The following is a 21,017-nucleotide window of genomic DNA, read 5'->3' on the forward strand; positions in this document are numbered from 1 at the left end:
ACAGCGTGGAATCTTAGCGCCAGCCTCCATGTTGTGCCGCCACGGCTTCTCTCTCCCATTCTCCTCTTCTTTTCCATTCCTGTCTCCTCCTCTTCCTTTAAACTTTTCTCCTGCCAATCCTACCTTCTCATCCAATGACAGACCTCATTCTATCTTGTACCTGCCTCACCTGTGACATCATCCCACATTATTCCATAGGCAAACTCTGAACAGATTTTTTTTTTTTGCTAAAATGCATCACAAAACTCTATTCCTATTTTCAATAAAATCTTTGCCCCTATTTTAAACCACCTGAGCCTGGTTTTCCTTTTTCCATTTCTCTCAGCATGTTTGTCTTCCAAAATAATACAAGTATATACCTTCAGTACTGTTTGTTTCATTCTAGGTCTTCCTTAGCCTGCATATACAAATTTTCCAAATCCTTACTGCAAACCTGTTCCAAAGAATAGGATTCACATAAATAGACTGCTTTCAACTATCTTAATTTCTATGTTTTATTTCCAGTATTCCAATTGAGTACTGGAGCCATTGACATTGGACAAGAGCTCTACTACTGAGCCACATAGCCAGCTCCTGGTATTAGTTATGCTTACATCACAGAAATCACCATATATGACAGAATCAAGAAATTGTTAGAAGATTTATTTAGGATAGTAGTTTCTGAGATTTCATTCCACCATGGCAAGGAGGGTATGGAATACATGGGTGCAGGTTAGGCTGTTCATGTCATGTAAACCAGGTAGCAGAATGCATCCATAAACCAGGGGCTTGGGCAAACCCTCAAACCCTCCGTGTAATGTCTATTTCTGCCATTAGTTCTCCCTCCTATAGGCTCTAACGCAGTGGTTTTCAGCCTTTCTTCCTCATGATGTGGTGACCCCCAATCAGGAAATTATTTTGGTTACTACATAACAGTAATTTTGCTATGGTTATGAATTGTAATGTGAATACTTTTAGGGACAGAGGTAGTCCAAAGGGGTCTCAACTTATGCATTAAGAACCACTTATCTACAGCCTCCAAAGAAGAAAAGGTGCTTAAAACACAAGTCCAATGTAATCATTAAAATTGGTAGGTACAGGGGAAATAAGTTTTTAGATGAAATTTACATAGGTTTCTGCCTACTTCATTAGATTTTTAAAATCACATACAATTGTAACATCAAAGACATAGACATAAATCGAATAATGGGCCTGAATCTGTTTTTTCAAAAACTCAATACCATATATAGAAATCATTATAAATTCTAATTTTCTATTGCTGCTCACTTAAAATTTTCTTTATTACTTTCCTATAGAGAAGTTTCTTGCATGAAAATATGACAAACATGAGTATTATATTTATAAAATGTCAAATCCCTAGGTATTGTTCTGGCTGACATGGATACTGCATGACAAAAACATGCATACATATATTCAGGAAACACTCATATACATAAGCAAATAATCCTAAATCAATAAAGCAATCTGGCCATGGCGTCATGTGCTTTTGATCCCAGCATTAACAAGGCAAAGGCAGGTGAGTCTCTGTGAGGTAGAGCATAGCATGGTCTTCATAGTGAATTTCTGGTGAGGTAGAACATAGCATGGTCTACGTAGGGAGTTTCTGGTGAGATAGAGGATAGCATGCTCTACATAGTGAGTTTCTGATCTCTGTGAGGTAGAGTATAGCATGGTCTTCAGAGTGAGTTTCTGGTGAGGTAGAGCAGAGCATGGTCTTCATAGGGAGTTTCTGGTGAGCCAGAACTACGTAGTGTGATTTTGGGTTAAAACAACAATAATAAAAATAAAAATAAAATCAGTTCTCTCTTAAATCTACTTTTTCCCTTCCTTTAGTACACAGATTTGTTAAAAAGAAATTTTACATGATTAAATCTCTCTTACCTAGCTCAATTAATTCAGTAAATACTTAGTGATCATTTATCATGGCAAGGTAATGTGTCAACTAGAAAGAGAGAAATACTTCTGTCCACATAACTTTTATTTATTATTCACTTTTTATTTATAGTGTGTATCAGAGTGTGCTGTACATAAATACACATGTGAATGTGAACATCCGTCTATACACATAGAGAGCAGGGGAGAATGTTAGATGCCTACTTCTCAACTCAAGATGCCTTCCTTACACCCTTGAGACAGGCTTTCCTATTATAGCTGGAGTGAAGACAGCACAATCAAGCTCAAGGAATCTTCCCAGTCTTTCTCACCAGAGTGCATGGATTAAATATTCCTGCAGTAAAACTCAGTTCCTCAGGTGGGTGCTGGAGATTTGAACTCAAGTCCTCTTGGTTATGTAACAAGTAATCTTGCACAGTGAGCTATCTCTTCATAAAAGGTTATACCATTCTAAAAATAATAGAAACATAAACAAATATGAAGATGAGGAATTAAACTTTATCTCATCTGTATTTGTATTAACATATAAATATTGATAAATATTGCTATAACACGTTAATATATGAGTATATACATACAGCTCTAATATTTTATGTTGTCAACAGATAAATATCATTTTGATTTTCATTTTGAGGATTTATTTATATTTACAATTAATTATAGATAGTTCACACTTCAAAAGGAGGTTACATTCATACATTGAAATTTTATAGATTTTTTTTTAAAGTGTGCATTGAATACACCTAGCCCTGAATCACTAGCCCCTGAAAGAATCAACATTCTTGATGTCTGAAGTCTGGATTTCACTTACAGAATAATGTTTTTTCCACAGTGGCAAGTAGAAACATCACAGAACAAATCCATACACATCAAAGGCTATGTTTTAGTTTTTATATATATTTGCATGAAATGCATACAGATACTTAAGAAGATGATTTTCTATTGACTCATACTTGTTGAATTTCTAGTGTATTATTTAATCTGTATTACAGGTTTCCATGAATTCTTTATGCCTGAAAACCTTCCAGAGAAAGCAAAAGCCTCTCCCAACACCTGCAAAATTTCTTACCATTTTCAAGACTGCATAACTTTTCATATCCTCAGTAATAAGATAAAATTATAAAACTCATTAGAATGATCTCTGACATTCTTTAATTTGTCATTAATTCTACTCTAAGACACTTCTCAGAAAAGTATTAATTAGCGTCTGCAACTACAGCAACCAATGTTAGTTAATTTTCATGAAAACTTATTCCACTGAACAAATGACAACTTATAGAGAGACATTACATAGACCTGTACCAGAACATAATCTCTAGGATAATTTATGGATTACTCCATTTTTAGTGTGCAGCCACGTGAACCAAAAGTTGTGTTGTGTACTGCTGCTTGAAACATGTTCAGCTTCAGTAACAGGACTCAGAGCTGATGTAAAGACATCTTTACATTCTCTTAGACTCTAATGTTTGGTAGCACATACTAATTTTATTAACTTTTCACAATAAGTAATCCAATTATAAAATTTAATTTATCATATGTTTATTTGCATTTAAATTACAGTTATCACAATATTACACTAGACAGTTACTTTATGAAAATGACTGTTGTATCAGATAGGCTTCTATTGTTGTGATGAAGACCAAATTCAAAGAAATTTGGGGAGGACAGGGTTTACTTGATTTACGTAAATCTATATAATCTACCATTGAATGAAACCAAGAATCAAGTGAGACAGGCACCTGAAGCTGAAATCCTGGAGGAACACTGTTTACTGGCTTCCTCTCTATGACTCTCTAAACTTCCTTCTTATACATCCTCAGGACCACCTGTCAAGATATGGCCCTGCCCACCATGAGTTAGGCCTCTAAATGTCAATCACTAATCAGGAAAATGCTCCCACAGATTTGTTGATGGAGACATTTTCTTAATTGAAGCTTCTTCATAATCATTCTATTTTGTGTCAAACAAACCCAGAACGAACAAGCATCCATGGGTAGCATCACAAGAGCTGAAGAAATCCTTTCCACATTTCACCTATAAAATACTTAATAAAATTGGTAACAGCAATTCAACATTTTTCCATGGTTAGTTCACATCAAATACTTGCAATTGTCAGGTAGTGGGAACTGTCTTGGTCTCTTCAGGGACACTCTATTAATCCCAGTAAAGCAGCTACATGAAAGAAATGTGAAGACAGTGCTCTAATGTGGTGACTTTGCATTTAGTTACTACATGGAGAAAATAAACAGCCACTTAAAGCAATTAATATTGGCAGTGAAAATGTCCCATATGCATAAAACTACTGTTTCCAAAATTGATCATGTTTGAAGAAAATTTCCTTCAGGGCAGATACCACTGGTGAAGCACCTTAAATCTACATGCCACATGTAAACATGATGTTAATTCACAAAGGGCTGGGAACAGAATATAAAAGAACAGAAAGAAACCAGTATTTTAATTGTATTTCTTTGTGTCAGGATTAAGGCATATATATACCAGATGCTTTTCTGTACTCAACACTTTGGCCTTAAAATAATGTAAGACAATTTGCATTTAAAATAATATATGAAGAATAAATGCAATTGTGTCTAAATTCAACTACTATGTGTCTTTGACAAGGGATAGTTAGAAAGGTGTTCCCTCTTCACAGCATCAAACTCTTTTTTGCCACATGTAAGCTAAAGAGCTGCTACTTTGAACCTTCCAGAGAATTCTAGTCTCACTCTGGTAAATTTCAATACATTCCCCTATTTAACCCACCTGCCCTCCCAGCCCATTGAATTCTTTGAAGTCTGACTTCCCTCTGTTCCACAGGCTGTGACACCCAGTGTACACAAAGGTCAAACACTGGGGTTTCTACTGCTTTTGCCTAGAACCATGTTCTTGTAGACACCTTTGGTACTTCCCATTTTAGAGCTGTGTGATCTAAATATCATTTCAAATGCTCATCTAAAACCTTGTCCTTGTTTCATAGCTCTCCTTCCCAGTTTGACATCACTAACATGAATCACATGTGATTTATTAATACCCTCCAACTGAATATAAACTCAAACACAGAAAGTATAGCATACTTTGATTTATTCCTATATTTGAAAGAGTAGCTGATCACAGGAAAGAATTTGGTAAATGTCCTTATAAACAAGGGAATGCCAATGTCACTTTGTGAGAGTGGCAACAGTTGTATTAGTTTTAATTCCCGTACAAGACAAAAACAAACAAACAAAATGAAAATAGAAACAAAACACTGCTCCCATGGGATCATAAAGAGAAAAATTAGCTTTTTTTCCAAAAGGAAATTGACTTCAGGACATTAACAGTAATTTAACGTGCCTGTCAAATAAAATCAAAGCCCCGTTAGTAAATGCTCCTTTTGTATTTGGTTACTACATAAAGAGGATAAACAGCCACGGCTTAAAGCAATTAATCCTGGCAGTGATAAAATGGTCGATGTGCCTAAAACTAACATAGAAACATGTTAAACTACTGTTACCGATTTTATTAAATACACTTGAACTATGGTAAGGGTTCTTTAGCTTCTTCTAATGCTACTCATGGATGCTTGTTAGTTCTGTGTTGGTTCGACACAAAATAGAGTGATCTAAGAGGAGCGGTTCTTACCCTTACATAGCACATGGAGAGTGATGTCTGAATAGGCACATTACATTGCTTCAATGCATCCATTGTAATAAATATCTTTTCACCATAACACATATGTTGGCCTTGGTGCAGGGAGTATCTCCCTCTTTCTTATTGCAAGCTGTGCATCACCCCAAACTCTATCTATAGGATAAATGCATAACGCATTTGTTTAAAATTTAGAGTGAAACATAATTTCATGAAAAATAATTAAATGGTGCTCCTATGAGCTTTACAAATTTGTCATAGGAAGAAATGATTTGCCTACATAATCTGAAGTACAAATGAAGAGGTATTATGCAAGGGTTTCTTATCCAAATTTGACCCTGGTGAAAAATATTGACTGTGATTTAAAATAACATGCAGGGCTCGCTAAAATCTCCATTTGCTCGTGATGAACATGAAGGCTGCATGTGTAACATTAAAATTTTCAAAAAATAAAGCTGAAAACTGTGTGAAATATTATATGAGTGTCTTTAACAATAGGGATAAGAAGGATATGCTGTTGTTTACGCAACATTTCCCAGGAATTATGGATTCAGAAATCTCCCTAATGTTTTTAATTAAGGTAAGACTAAAAAGCATAGTAGTTTACCAGATGAGCAAAGTGGGGAACAAGGATCTCCTGACTCCACGCACACATGAAATAAGAAGAGATAGGTGGTTGGGACAGAATGACATAACTATGAATTAACATGGAAACTATAGTTCTTGTTGGTATCCATGAAAAATAAAAAGACATGGTTTTTATTTATAAGAGCAAGATTGTTCCTGATAGAGAGAATCCTGATTTATATTTATTCAGAGGTTGTAGGAACATCTAGTTAGATTTACAAGATAATCAAGAATAAGCCCTCTTGTGTTGTCTCCTTAAAAGTCATACATTAATTTAAAACTGTACCTTCACGTGTAACCCTGATATAAACAACTTGAAGAGAGGAGAGGTTTATTATGATTCAAAAAGTTGTAAGTTTTTGTCCAAAAGTAGGAATCCTTTGGTTTTTGAGTCTCTGCCCTGGGTATCTAGACACAATGGAAGACCTGTCACAGAACAGACTACTCACATCATAGGAAGGAACAAAGAAGGAAAGGAAAGAATGGGTGATTGAAGTAGGAAAGAAAAAAATGTGAGGAAAAGAGTTGTCCAATGCCCTTTAAGGACATATCTAAAGACCTTCCATTTGGATCCACCTCCTAAAATTTCTACCATACCCTGTAGTACCCTCTGGAACTAGGCATTTAATGTACAGATTTTCAGATGTATTCCTCTGACCCAGAGACCAGTTCTCTGTTAGTGTCCTTGACCCTTTTATAAACAACTGTATAGGAAGAGAGGGGAGAGATTACACTACTTGGCAACCTAACAAACCTTGTTCTAGAAGGAATGTTTGTTTTCCTCACACTCTAAAACCTAATATTTTCACCTTCAACCTAATTTTCCAGTAATAGTAAAGAGATCTGTGAGGAAGAAATTTGGATTGGATAAGGTCATGATGATAGAGTAGATGTAAATGAGATTCATGACTTATAAGTGTTCTGAGATAGTGGCTCTGGACCCACAAGTATACACAAGTTATAAATATGTTTTGCATCTTTATGAATCAAAAAAGTTATAAAATGATTGCCAGGAGAAGGTTGCATGCAATGTGGTACTTAATTGAAATATCAGCAAGACATTAAGGCAGTTTTAGACTCTCTGAGAAGCTACATATCTGTGAACAATGTAAAAACATAACATGTTCTTATGCCAGACACAAAGATATTCCCAGTGACCCCACTGTTTTCAGTAAGAAACCAGAAGGTATCTTACCACAGCAACCTCTCCCTCAACATTTTATTAGTATTTTCATTGAGATTTTATTCATTTATTTGCTCCAATAATTAGATATAACAAACTTCTCCTGATGCTAACAGCACTAAATATTTATTTCGTTGCTCAAGGGACTGTGGATCCATGATAGTTACATGGAGTTGCACTGGAATTTGATGGGTTTGATTCCTGAATATGGAATGGGTTCTATATGTCTCCTCATTTTCTTGGGCTCTATAGGACTTAATTTTAGTGTCTACAACAAAAAAGATCATAATCTTTGAAAGAAAACAGCTGTTATAAAAACCTTCAGCCACGCCTGATTCAGTGTAAAGTTCAATATACCCTAAGGGACTGTTCTCTGTCGACAGGCGGTAGGGGGGGGTAATTGATGCTTGCTGGAGAGAATCCAACTGTCCATCCCACTTACAGGCTCTTGGTCTTACATGGTTTAGTAGTTCTTTTTTTTTTTTATTAACTTGAGTATTTCTTATATACATTTCAAGTGTTATTCCCTTTACCGGTTTCCGGGCAAACATCCCCCTCCCCCCTCCCCTTCCTTATGGGTGTTCCCCTCCCAAACCTCCCCCCATTGCCGCCCTCCCTCCATAGTCTAGTTCACTGGGGGTTCAGTCTTAGCAGGACCCAGAGCTTCCCCTTCCACTGGTGCTCTTACTAGGATATTCATTGCTACCTATGGGGTCACAGTCCAGGGTCAGTCCATGTATAGTCTTTAGGTAGTGGCTTAGTCCCTGGAAGCTCTGGTTGCTTGACATTGTTGTACTTTTGGGGTCTCGAGCCCCTTCAAGCTCTTCCAGTTCTTTCTCTGATTCCTTCAACGGGGGACCTATTCTCAGTTCAGTGGTTTGCTGCTGGCATTCGCCTCTGTATTTGCTGTATTCTGGCTGTGTCTCTCAGGAGCGATCTACATCCGGCTCCTGTCGGTCTGCACTTCTTTGCTTCATCCATCTTGTCTAATTGGGTGGCTGCATATGTATGGGCCACATGTGGGGCAGGCTATGAATGGGTGTTCCTTCAATCTCTGTTTTAAACTTTGCCTCTCCCTTCCCTGCCAAGGGTATTCTTTTTCCTCATTTAAAGAAGGAGTGAAGCATTCACATTTTGATCATCCGTCTTGAGTTTCGTTTGTTCTAGGGATCTAGGGTAATTCAAGCATTTGGGCTACTAGCCACTTATCAATGACTGCATACCATGTATGTCTTTCTGTGATTGGGTTAGCTCACTCAGGATGATATTTTCCAGTTCCAACCATTTGCCTACGAATTTCATAAAGTCGTTGTTTTTGATAGCTGAGTAATATTCCATTGTGTAGATGTACCACATTTTCTGTATCCATTCCTCTGTTGAAGGGCATCTGGATTCTTTCCAGTTTCTGGCTATTATAAATAAGGCTGCGATGAACATAGTGGAGCACGTGTCTCTTTTATATGTTGAGGCATCTTTTGGGTATATGCCCAAGAGAGGTATAGCTGGATCCTCAGGCAGTTCAATGTCCAATTTTCTGAGGAACCTCCAGACTGATTTCCAGAATGGTTTTACCAGTCTGCAATCCCACCAACAATGGAGGAGTGTTCCTCTTTCTCCACATCCTCGCCAGCATCTGCTGTCACCTGAGATTTTGATCTTAGCCATTCTCACTGGTGTGAGGTGAAATCTCAGGGTTGTTTTGATTTGCATTTCCCTTATGACTAAAGATGTTGAACATTTCTTTAGGTGTTTCTCAGGGATTCGGCATTCCTCAGCTGTGAATTCTTTGTTTAGCTCTGAACCCCATTTTTTAATAGGGTTATTTGTTTCCCTGCGGTCTAACTTCTTGAGTTCTTTGTATATTTTGGATATATTTGTATATTGTTGTAGGATTGGTAAAGATCTTTTCCCAATCTGTTGGTTGCCGTTTTGTCCTAACCACAGTGTCCTTTGCCTTACAGAAGCTTTGCAGTTTTATGAGATCCCATTTGTCGATTCTTGATCTTAGAGCATAAGCCATTGGTGTTTTGTTCAGGAACTTTTTTCCAGTGCCCATGTGTTCCAGATGCTTCCCTAGTTTTTCTTCTATTAGTTTGAGTGTGTCTGGTTTGATGTGGAGGTCCTTGATCCACTTGGACTTAAGCTTTGTACAGGGTAATAAGGATGGCTCGATCTGCATTCTTCTACATTGACCTCCAGTTGAACCAGCACCATTTGCTGAAAATGCTATCTTTTTTCCATTTGATGGTTTTTGCTCCTTTGTCAAAAATCAAGTGACCATGGGTGTGTGGGTTCATTTCTGGGTCTTCAATTCTATTCCATTGGTCTATCTGTCTGTCTCTGTACCAATACCATGCAGTTTTTATCACTATTGCTCTGTAATACTGCTTGAGTTCAGGGATAGGGATTCCCCCTGAAGTCCTTTTATTGTTGAGGATAGCTTTAGCTATCCTGGGTTTTTTGTTATTCCAGATGAATTTGCAAATTGTTCTGTCTAACTCCTTGAAGAATTGGATTGATATTTTGATGAGGATTGCATTGAATCTATAGATTGCTTTTGGTAAAATGGCCATTTTTACTATATTAATCCTGCCAATCCATGAGCATGGGAGATCTTTCCATCTTCTGAGGTCTTCTTCAATTTCTTTCCTCAGTGTCTTGAAGTTCTTATTGTACAGATCTTTTACTTGCTTAGTTAAAGTCACACCGAGGTACTTTATATTATTTGGGTCTATTATGAAGGGTGTCGTTTCCCTAATTTCTTTCTCGGCTTGTTTCTCTTTTGTATAGAGGAAGGCAACTGATTTATTTGAGTTAATTTTATACCCAACCACTTTGCTGAAGTTGTCTATCAGCTTTAGTAGTTCTCTGGTGGAACTTTTGGGATCACTTAAATATACTATCATGTCATCTGCAAATAGTGATATTTTGACCTCTTCTTTTCCGATCTGTATCCCCTTGATCTCCTTTTGTTGTCTGATTGCTCTGGATAGAACTTCAAGAACTATATTGAATAAGTAGGGAGAGAGTGGGCAGCCTTGTCTAGTCCCTGATTTTAGTGGGATTGCTTCAAGTTTCTCTCCATTTAGTTTAATGTTAGCAACTGGTTTGCTGTATATGGCTTTTACTATGTTTAGGTATGGGCCATGAATTCCTATTCTTTCCAGGACTTTTATCATGAAGGGGTGTTGAATTTTGTCAAATGCTTTCTCAGCATCTAATGAAATGATCATGTGGTTCTGTTCTTTCAGTTTGTTTATATAATGGATCACGTTGATGGTTTTCCGTATATTAAACCATCCCTGCATGTCTGGGATGAAGCCTACTTGATCATGGTGGATGATTGTTTTGATGTGCTCTTGAATTCGGTTTGCCAGAATTTTATTGAGTATTTTTGCGTTGATATTCATAAGGGAAATTGGTCTGAAGTTCTCTGTCTTTGTTGTGTCTTTGTGTGGTTTAGGTATAAGAGTAATTATGGCTTCGTAGAAGGAATTCGGTAGGGCTCCATCTGTTTCAATTTTGTGGAATAGTTTGGATAATATTGGTATGAGGTCTTCTATGAAGGTTTGATAGAATTCTGCACTAAACCCGTCTGGACCTGGGCTCTTTTTGGTTGGGAGACCATTAATGCCTGCTTCTATTTCCTTAGGAGTTATGGGGTTGTTTAACTGTTTTATCTGTTCCTGATTTAACTTCAATACCTGGTATCTGTCTAGGAAATTGTCCATTTCCTGAAGATTTTCAAGTTTTGTTGAATATAGTTTTTTATAGTAAGATCTGATGATTTTTTGAATTTCCTCTGAATCTGTAGTTATGTCTCCCTTTTCATTTCTGATTTTGTTAATTTGGACGCACTCTCTGTGTCCTCTCTTTAGTCTGGCTAAGGGATTATCTATCTTGTTGATTTTCTCAAAGAATCAACTTTTGGTTCTGTTGATTCTTTCTATGGTCCTTTTTCTTTCTACTTGGTTGATTTCAGCTCTGAGTTTGATTATTTCCTGCCTTCTACTCCTCCTGGGTGTATTTGCTTCTTTTTGTTCTAGAGCTTTTAGGTGTGCTGTCAAGCTGCTGACATATGCTCTTTCCTGTTTCTTTCTGCAGGCACTCAGCGCTATGAGTTTTCCTCTTAGCACAGCTTTCATTGTGTCCCATAAGTTTGGGTATGTTGTATCTTCATTTTCATTAAATTCTAAAAAGTTTTTAATTTCTTTCTTTATTTCTTCCTTGACCAGGTTATCATTGAGTAGAGCATTGTTCAATTTCCACGTATATGTGGGCATTCTTCTCTTATTGTTATTGAAGACCAATTTTAGGCCGTGGTGGTCCGATAGCAAGCATGGGATTATTTCTATCTTTCTGTACCTGTTGAGGCCCGTTTTTTGACCAATTATATGGTCAATTTTGGAGAAAGTACCATGAGGAGCTGAGAAGAAGGTATATCCTTTTGCTTTAGGATAGAATGTTCTATAAATATCCGTTAAGTCCATTTGGCTCATGACTTCTCTTAGTCTGTCGACATCACTGTTTAATTTCTGTTTCCATGATATGCCCATTGATGAGAGTGGGGTGTTGAAATCTCCCACTATTATTGTGTGAGGTGCAATGTGTGTTTTGAGCTTTAGTAAGGTTTCTTTTACGTATGTAGGTGCCCTTGTATTTGGGGCATAGATATTTAGGATTGAGAGTTCATCTTGGTGGATTTTTCCTTTGATGAATATGAAGTGTCCTTCCTTATCTTTTTTGATGACTTTTAGTTGGAAATTGATTTTATTTGATATTAGCATGGCTACTCCAGCTTGCTTCTTCTGACCATTTGCTTGGAAAGTTGTTTTCCAGCCTTTCACTCTGAGGTAGTGTCTGTCTTTGTCTCTGAGGTGTGTTTCCTGTAGGCAGCAGAATGCAGGGTCCTCGTTGCGTATCCAGTTTGTTAATCTATGTCTTTTTATTGGGGAGTTGAGGCCATTGATATTGAGAGATATTAAGAAATAGTGATTATTGTTTCCCTTTATATTCATATTTGGATGTGAGGTTATGTTTGTGTGCTTTCATTCTCTTTGTTTTGTTGCCAAGACGATTAGTTTCTTGCTTCTTCTAGGGTATAGCTTGCCTCCTTATGTTGGGCTTTACCATTTATTATCCTTTGTAGTGCTGGATTTGTAGAAAGATATTGTGTAAATTTGTTTTTGTCATGGAATATCTTGGTTTCTCCATCAATGTTAATTGAGAGTTTTGCTGGATACAGTAACCTGGGCTGGCATTTGTGTTCTCTTAGGGTCTGTATGACATCAGTCCAGGATCTTCTGGCCTTCATAGTTTCTGGCGAAAAGTCTGGTGTGATTCTGATAGGTCTGCTTTTATATGTTACTTGACATTTTTCCCTTACTGCTTTTAATATTCTTTCTTTATTTTGTGCGTTTGGTGTTTTGACAATTATGTGACGGGAGGTGTTTCTTTTGTGGTCCAATCTATTTGGAGTTCTGTAGGCTTCTTGTATGTCTATGGGTATCTCTTTTTTTAGGTTAGGGAAGTTTTCTTCTATGATTTTGTTGAAGATATTTACTGGTCCTTTGAGCTGGGAGTCTTCACTCCCTTCTATACCTATTATCCTTAGGTTTGATCTTCTCATTGAGTCCTGGATTTCCTGTATGTTTTGGACCAGTAGCTTTTTCCGCTTTACATTATCTTTAACAGTTGAGTCAATGATTTCTATGGAATCTTCTGCTCCTGAGATTCTCTCTTCCATCTCTTGTATTCTGTTGGTGAAGCTTGTATCTACAGCTCCTTGTCTCTTCTTTTGGTTTTTTTATATCCAGGGTTGTTTCCATGTGTTCTTTCTTGATTGCTTCTATTTCCATTTTTAATTCCTTCAACTGTTTGATTGTGTTTTCCTGGAATTCTTTCAGGGATTTTTGCGATTCCTCTCTGTAGGCTTTTACTTTTTTATTAATGTTTTCCTGTGCTTCCCTAAGTGTGTTCATGTCTTTCTTGAAGTCCTCCAGCATCATGATCAAATATGATTTTGAAACTAGATCTTGCTTTTCTGGTGTGTTTGGATATTCCATGTTTGTTTTGGTGGGAGAATTGGGCTCCGATGATGGCATGTAGTCTTGGTTTCTGTTGCTTGGGTTCCTGCGCTTGCCTCTCGCCATCAGATTATCTCTAGTGTTACTTTGTTCTGCTATTTCTGACAGTGGATAGACTGTCCTATAAGCCTGTGTGTCAGGAGTGCTGTAGACCTGTTTTCCTCTCTTTCAGTCAGTTATGGGGACAGAGTGTTCTGCTTTCGGGCGTGTGGTTTTTCCTCTCTACAGGTCTTCAGCTGTTCCTGTGGGCCTGTGTCTTGAGTTCACCAGGCAGCTTTCTTGCAGCAGAAAATTTGGTCTTACCTGTGGTCCCGAGGCTCAGGTTTGCTCATGGGGTGCTGCCCAGGGGCTCTCTGCAGCAGCAGCAACCAGGAAGACCTGTGCCGCCCCTTCCGGGAGCTTCAGTGCACCAGGGTTCCAGATGGTCTTCGGCTTTTTCCTCTGGCGTCCGAGATGTGTGTGCAGGGAGCAGTCTCTTCTGGTTTCCCAGGCTTGTCTGCCTCTCTGAAGGTTTAGCTCTCCCTCCCACGGGATTTGGGTGCAGAGAACTGTTTATCCGGTCTGTTTCCTTCAGGTTCTGGCGGTGTCTCAGGCACAGGGGTCCTGCCGCTCTTGGGCCCTCCCCCACGGGAGCCCAGAGGCCTTATACAGTTTCCTCTTGGGCCAGGGATGTGGGCAGGGGTGAGCAGTGTTGGTGGTCTCTTCCGCTCTGCAGCCTCAGGAGTGCCCACCTGACCAGGCGGTTGGGTCTCTCTCTCACCGGGTCTGGGAGCAGAGAGCTGCTGCAGGCCGGGATCCGCGGGTGTGGGACTTCCGGTAAACACAGAACGTGCCTGGTCCTAGAGAAATTCTGCTTCCGTGTGTCCCAAGCTCACCAGGCAGCTTTCTTGCAGCAGAAAATTTGGTCTTACCTGTGGTCCCGAGGCTCAGGTTCGCTCGTGGGGTGCTGCCCAGGGGCTCTCTGCAGCGGCAGCAACCAGGAAGACCTGTGCCGCCCCTTCCGGGAGCTTCAGTGCACCAGGGTTCCAGATGGTCTTTGGCTTTTTCCTCTGGCGTCCGAGATGTGTGTGCAGGGAGCAGTCTCCTCTGGCTTCCCAGGCTTGTCCGCCTCTCTGAAGGTTTAGCTCTCCCTCCCACGGGATTTGGGTGCAGAGAACTGTTTATCCGGTCTGTTTCCCTCAGGTTCCGGCGGGGTCGCGTATCCAGTTTGTTAATCTATGTCTTTTTATTGGGGAGTTGAGGCCATTGATATTGAGAGATATCAAGGAATACTGATTATTGCTTCCCGTTATATTCATATTTGGATGTGAGGTTATGTTTGTGTGCTTTCATTCTCTTTGTTTTGTTGCCAAGACGATTAGTTTCTTGCTTCTTCTAGGGTATAGCTTGCCTCCTTATGTTGGGCTTTACCATTTATTATCATTAGTAGTACTGGATTTGTAGAAAGATATTGTGTAAATTTGGTTTTGTCATGGAATATCTTGGTTTCTCCATCAATGTTAATTGAGAGTTTTGCTGGATACAGTAACCTGGGCTGGCATTTGTGTTCTCTTAGGGTCTGTATGACATCAGTCCAGGATCTTCTGGCCTTCATAGTTTCTGGCGAAAAGTCTGGTGTGATTCTGATAGGTCTGCTTTTATATGTTACTTGACATTTTTCCCTTACTGCTTTTAATATTCTTTCTTTATTTTGTGCGTTTGGTGTTTTGACAATTATGTGACGGGAGGTGTTTCTTTTGTGGTCCAATCTATTTGGAGTTCTGTAGGCTTCTTGTATGTCTATGGGTATCTCTTTTTTTAGGTTAGGGAAGTTTTCTTCTATGATTTTGTTGAAGATATTTACTGGTCCTGTGAGCTGGGAGTCTTCACTCCCTTCTATACCTATTATCCTTAGGTTTGATCTTCTCATTGAGTCCTGGATTTCCTGTATGTTTTGGACCAGTAGCTTTTTCTGCTTTACATTATCTTTGACAGTTGGGTCAATGATTTCTATGGAATCTTCTGCTCCTGAGATTCTCTCTTCCATCTCTAGTATTCTGTTGGTGAAGCTTGTATCTACAGCTCCTTGTCTCTTCTTTTGGTTTTCTATATCCAGGGTTGTTTCCATGTGTTCTTTCTTGATTGCTACTATTTCCATTTTTAATTCCTTCAACTGTTTGATTGTGTTTTCCTGGAATTCTTTCAGGGATTTTTGTGTCTCCTCTCTATGGGCTTCTACTTGTTTATTTATGTTTTCCTGGAATTCTTTCAGGCATTTTTGCGATTCCTCTCTGTAGACTTCTACTTGTTCTCTAAGGGAGTTCTTCACGTCTTTCTTGAAGTCCTCCAGCGTCATGATCAAAAATGATTTTGAAACTAGATCTTGCTTTTCTGGTGTGTTTGGATATTCCATGTTTGTTTTGATGGGAGAATTGGGCTCCGATGTTGCCATGTAGTCTTGGTTTCTGTTGCTTTGGTTCCTGTGCTTGCCTCTCGCCATCAGATTATCTCTAGTGTTACTTTGTTCTGCTATTTCTGACAGTGGCTAGACTGTCCTATAAGCCTGTGTGTCAGGAGTGCTTTAGACCTCTTTTCCTCTCTTTCAGTCAGTTATGGGGACAGAGTGTTCTGCTTTCGGGCGTGTGGTTTTTCCTCTCTACAGGTCTTCAGCTGTTCCTGTGGGCCTGTGTCTTGAGTTCACCAGGCAGCTTTCTTGCAGCAGAAAAGTTGGTCTTACCTGTGGTCCCGAGGCTCAAGTTCGCTCGTGGGGTGCTGCCCATGGGCTCTCTGCAGCAGCAGCAACCAGGAAGACCTGTGCCGCCCCTTCCTGGAGCTTCAGTGCACCAGGGTTCCAGATGGTCTTTGGCTTTTTCCTCTGGCGTCCGAGATGTGTGTGCAGAGAGCAGTCTCTATTGGTTTCCCTGGCTTGTCTGCCTCTCTGAAGGTTTAGCTCTCCCTCCCACGGGATTTGGGTGCAGAGAACTGTTTATCCGGTCTGTTTCCTTCAGGTTCTGGCGGTGTCTCAGGCAGGGGTCCTGCCGCTCCTGGGCCCTCCCCCATGGGAGCCCAGAGGCCTTATACAGTTTCCTCTCGGGCCAGGGATGTGGGCAGGGGTGAGCAGTGTTGGTGGTTTCTTCCGCTCTGCAGCCTCAAGAGTGCCCACCTGACCAGGCGGTTGGGTCTCTCTCTCACGGGGTCTGGGAGCAGAGAGCTGCTGCGGGCCGGGATCCGCGGGTGTGGGACTTCTGGTAAACACAGAACTTGCCTTGTCCTAGAGGAATTCTGCTTCCGTGTGTCCCAAGCTCACCAGGCAGCTTTCTTGCAGCAGAAAATTTGGTCTTACCTGTGGTTCCGAGGCTCAAGTTCGTTCGTGGGGTGCTGCCCACGGGCTCTCTGCCACGGCAGCAACCAGGAAGACCTGTGCCGCCCCTTCCGGGAGCTTCAGTGCACCAGGGTTCCAGATGGTCTTTGGCTTTTTCCTCTGGCGTCTGAGATGTGTGTGCAGAGAGCAGTCTCTTCTGGTTTCCCAGGCTTGTCTGCCTCTCTGAAGGTTTAGCTCTCCCTCCCACGGGATTTGTGTGCAGAGAACTGTTTATCCGGTCTGTTTCCTTCAGGTTCCAGTGGTGTCTCAGGCAGGGGTCCTGCCGCTCCTGGGCCCTCCCCCACGGGAGCCCAGAGTCCTTATACAGTTTCCTCTTGGGCCAGGGATGTGGGCAGGGGTGAGCAGTGTTGGTGGTCTCTTCCGCTCTGCAGCCTCAGGAGTGCCCACCTGACCAGGCGGTTGGGTCTCCCTGGTTTAGTAGTTCTTATGCAGAGAGTCTTGAATACAATACACAATCTTGAGTAAATAGTGAACAATGAGGAATATTTTGATATTATAAATGGAAACACACAAAAAACCCTATTAATAATCCTGTCCTCAGTAGCTGTTCAAACCACACATTTGCTTATATGTTTCTACTCATTCACTCACGTTCACAAAATAAATACCAAGCAAATATTTAGAGATAAACAAACTACGGTTCAAGGAGGATAAGATTTCCAAATTTAATTTAAATTTAATTTACCACTTAATTTTAAAATAACAATTAGTATACAGACCTTATGAAATTTTAAGTGACATAAGATTAAATAACAAGTTCAAGATAAATGAGATATCATTGGCTAAGGTACAATGTGGTGCACTAGCAGAGAATGGAAAAGAAGCTCAGTTCTTGATGTTGGACTATTAGGTATTTGCTTCTATCGCTGCTTGTCTCTTTGATAGAAGTTTGTCTTGATGGCCTCCCTCCATAACCAGTGCATATCCCTTCCTACCCGTGGTCTCTGCTCTTGGCTTTAACTTTGACACATGTTACAAATATGTTGTACTGTGGACATCACTGCCATCTATTAAGTCTGCTTCAAACAAACAGCCCAATCCTGGCTTCAAAGTGAGATTTATCATTGCTCATTTCTAACCTGTGATCTAGAACAATGACGCAGCAAAACTCGCCACAAACCCTGCCTCAGACATAAAGAAAATTCCTTACAAGCACTATACATATAACATCATACATGTGAATGAAGTGATAGCTAAAATTTTATTTCACAGGTCACTTCCATGCACATTGCTTTCATTAATCATTCATTCCAGTTCTAAAAAGTTTGTTTCATACATTTTAATGAATAATACTATAAAACAGAGATCAAGGATACACAGGAGAGATAGATTCAACCATCAGAAGCTTACACTCACTAGTGAAAAGGAATGAAACTCCTGATTCTAATTTTGGTGTTTTCTCTCCCTTTGGTGGAGTCACTTAGCCATCCAATTCTGACTTGTCCTGTATCTACAGGAACCACTGTGCGGCCGTTCCATCCAGATTATGATAATGTATTGACACTAGTCCTACTTGGATGCTCAGCTGTCAGTCAGTCAGTTCTCAAGCTGATGGAGACAGGAATGGCAATGACTGAGCCAAGACGCGGTCATCTCTGCCTTCAGTGGAGGTGAATTTTGTCATTTTTTCTGTGACACATGTCTTTCTCTAACTGGCTGGCTTTCAATTTGTTCCAGTCATTCCCTTCAAATCTTGCATTCTGTCAATGGTAATCTTGTGTTTAGAAGCCCAAATCCCTTCTACAAGCTGCATGTAGTGGAATTGTGTTCTTACTCTTAACTAATTCTGAAACACTGGATGACTGTAATGAGCTGTTCTGAGAAATTATGGGATAGTTTCCACCACTTTAATTAATTATTTTTACACTCCAGGTTTCATTCCCTTCCCAGTCCACGCCCCAACTGTTCCACATCCCATACCTCCTCCCCACTCCCCCATTTCCAAAAGTATGTCCCACCCCACTCACCCCACCAGACTGCTAAACTTTTTAAGGCCTCCAGTCCCTTGAGAATTGAGCATCTGAAGCCCCAAAGCCTACCTACACTGACACACTACCTCCGACAAAGCCACACCTCATAATACTGCTCCTCCCTGGTGACCAGGTAGGCAAATCTATGGTTCTGTGGGGCCATTCTTATTCAAATCACCACAATGCCAAAGGAAAAAAATTTCCTTCAGTGGGTACTTGAATGTTAATATAATATTTAATTTCTTCAAATATCTCATAAATTAAGCAAGATATAAATAAATCATTGGTATATTATGCAAATTTTACTTGAAAAGATATTATTATATTACCCATTTTCAATTTGAATAAAAATTATATTAAGCAATATAAAAAAGTCAAGCTTATGCATATTTGGTCAGCTGATTATACTATAGAGCAGCATTGTGTTATCAGAACACTAAAGTAGACTGTGATAAAAATGCTTTAAGATTGGTAATGTGGAACAGAATGGCCTTAAACTGGTCATGTAAGTGATCTGAAAAAGGTGAATGCTGATTCCTGAAATGAACTAATTGGATCGACTCCTTTTATATAAGCCTGATTGCATGAACAGAAAAGGTAAATACAAGTAGACTGCATGGAACACTCCCGTCGCTTGGATGATTACACTTTGGGAAATGTGTATTCTTGAAGTCCTGGTATAAGGAGCACTTTTTCTGTGCCCTGAGGATTATCATTTAGTGTTCTTTCCACACAGGACAGTATTTTATTTCAACTTGAATGTGGGATTTAGAGGTAACCCTCTCACATTGGACAGCAGCCCACCACCAGCTTCCCATAACATTGGGTTTCTGCATCAGTTATGACTCTACGGACTCACAGTTATGACACCTGTATACAAATATTACTTTCTTCACATCCAAAAAACCAATGATAATGCTATAAGGGAGCATGCAAAAAATGGGGAAGGGCAAAATTATTTATTTATTTTTTGTTATAAAACTAAATTGATGTTTTTCCCAACTGTAGTCAAAACTGTGAATAAGAATCTGTCACCCCTATATTTAGTGTCCCTTTTAGACATGATAATGAAAGAATAATATTTTGACTGCATTTGCTTAATTTTAATAAGAATATTTAAATCTAAATTTAATTTGACAGCACAATAAAAGAGTAGTTAAAATTGTGAATTTTCTATGCCCTCTAAACTTGCTCCTCAAAATGGCTCAGTGACTCATGTAGTTAATATTCTGATTATAATCACATTACAAGTGGGAAAGAATAATGCACAAGTATAGAACTTAAATATGTAATGGTGGAGCAAGCAGCATGTGTTAGAATAATGCTCATTAGAGATGACAGAATATTAATTAATGGAAAAAGGCAAGATTTGGGTTAGGGTCTTACCTTTCACCTTCAGGCTAATGTTACAAGCATAATAGGATTGGATTACTTTACCCTGTAACCACAGTATGCATATTTTTAGCATAGGGCTATTTTAATATTCATTTATTAACTTTGGAATAATGAAAAATTCTTGTAGTCACTGAAGGCAATTTATTAGTAGTAATGATAATATAGCCAGAGTAGCATGAAAGGGGCAAATCATAGCATAGATGTAAGTAATTAAATATTGCTAGATTCCAGCAAGAGAAAAATCGTGTTTTAAATTTAAATGTCATTATTTGATAGCAAGGTAAACCACCAGTGTTCATGGTATCACTAATTATTCTGGGATATTTTTTAAAGGTGGAGTTTTAAATAGTAATTATAATTGCAGAGCCAATATTATATTAACCATTACTAACGTGTTTCTATATTTTGAAGAACAGCACAATCTCAGAAACTAATACTGACATTAAGCTACTGAAGCAAATTTGACTGGAACTTATTCTAAAAAGCTTCAGAAGCTCTGAAGGATGGGTTCCATGGACTATCACATATCTTGATTTTGGTTTCTCAGTGCCTGAGCTTTGAACAGTGATATGCGGATGATGTTGAAATGGTTGTACTTTTAAGTTATATCTGTCATGAAGCCATTTCCATCTCCTACAAATCTCTGTGGTAAATTAAAACTCAATAAATGGTACTTATAAAATACAATTAAAACTAAATATGATCATGTAAATGAAGCAATCCTTTAATTCTGTGCATTTGATATTCTGGTTTTTTTTTTTTTAATGTATGTGAGTACATCGTCACTCTCTTAAGGCACAGCAGAAGAGGGTATCAGATCCCATTATAGGTGTTTGAGAAAGACCCGCGTGGTTGCTAGGAATTGATCTCAGTACCTC

General features: G+C 39.2%; 1 protein-coding gene and 1 long non-coding RNA gene across 4 annotated transcripts in view; one reads left to right on the plus strand and one right to left on the minus strand.

Moving 5' to 3' along the window:
• Ccser1 (coiled-coil serine-rich protein 1) overlaps nt 1–21,017 on the plus strand; it is a 1,234,532-nt gene that overhangs the window by 667,231 nt on the left and 546,284 nt on the right.
• Nucleotides 1,963–21,017, minus strand: part of LOC120102492 (uncharacterized) — a 111,091-nt gene continuing 92,036 nt past the window's right edge. Inside the window, exon 5 of the long non-coding RNA XR_015686018.1 lies at nt 1,963–2,343. This is a non-coding gene — a long non-coding RNA (uncharacterized LOC120102492). The remainder of the gene's footprint in view (nt 2,344–21,017) is intronic.

This window comes from Rattus norvegicus, chromosome 4, assembly GCF_021556685.1.
Source record: "Rattus norvegicus strain SHRSP/BbbUtx chromosome 4, alternate assembly SHRSP_T2T, whole genome shotgun sequence".
In the NCBI taxonomy this organism is placed as follows: domain Eukaryota; kingdom Metazoa; phylum Chordata; class Mammalia; order Rodentia; family Muridae; genus Rattus; species Rattus norvegicus.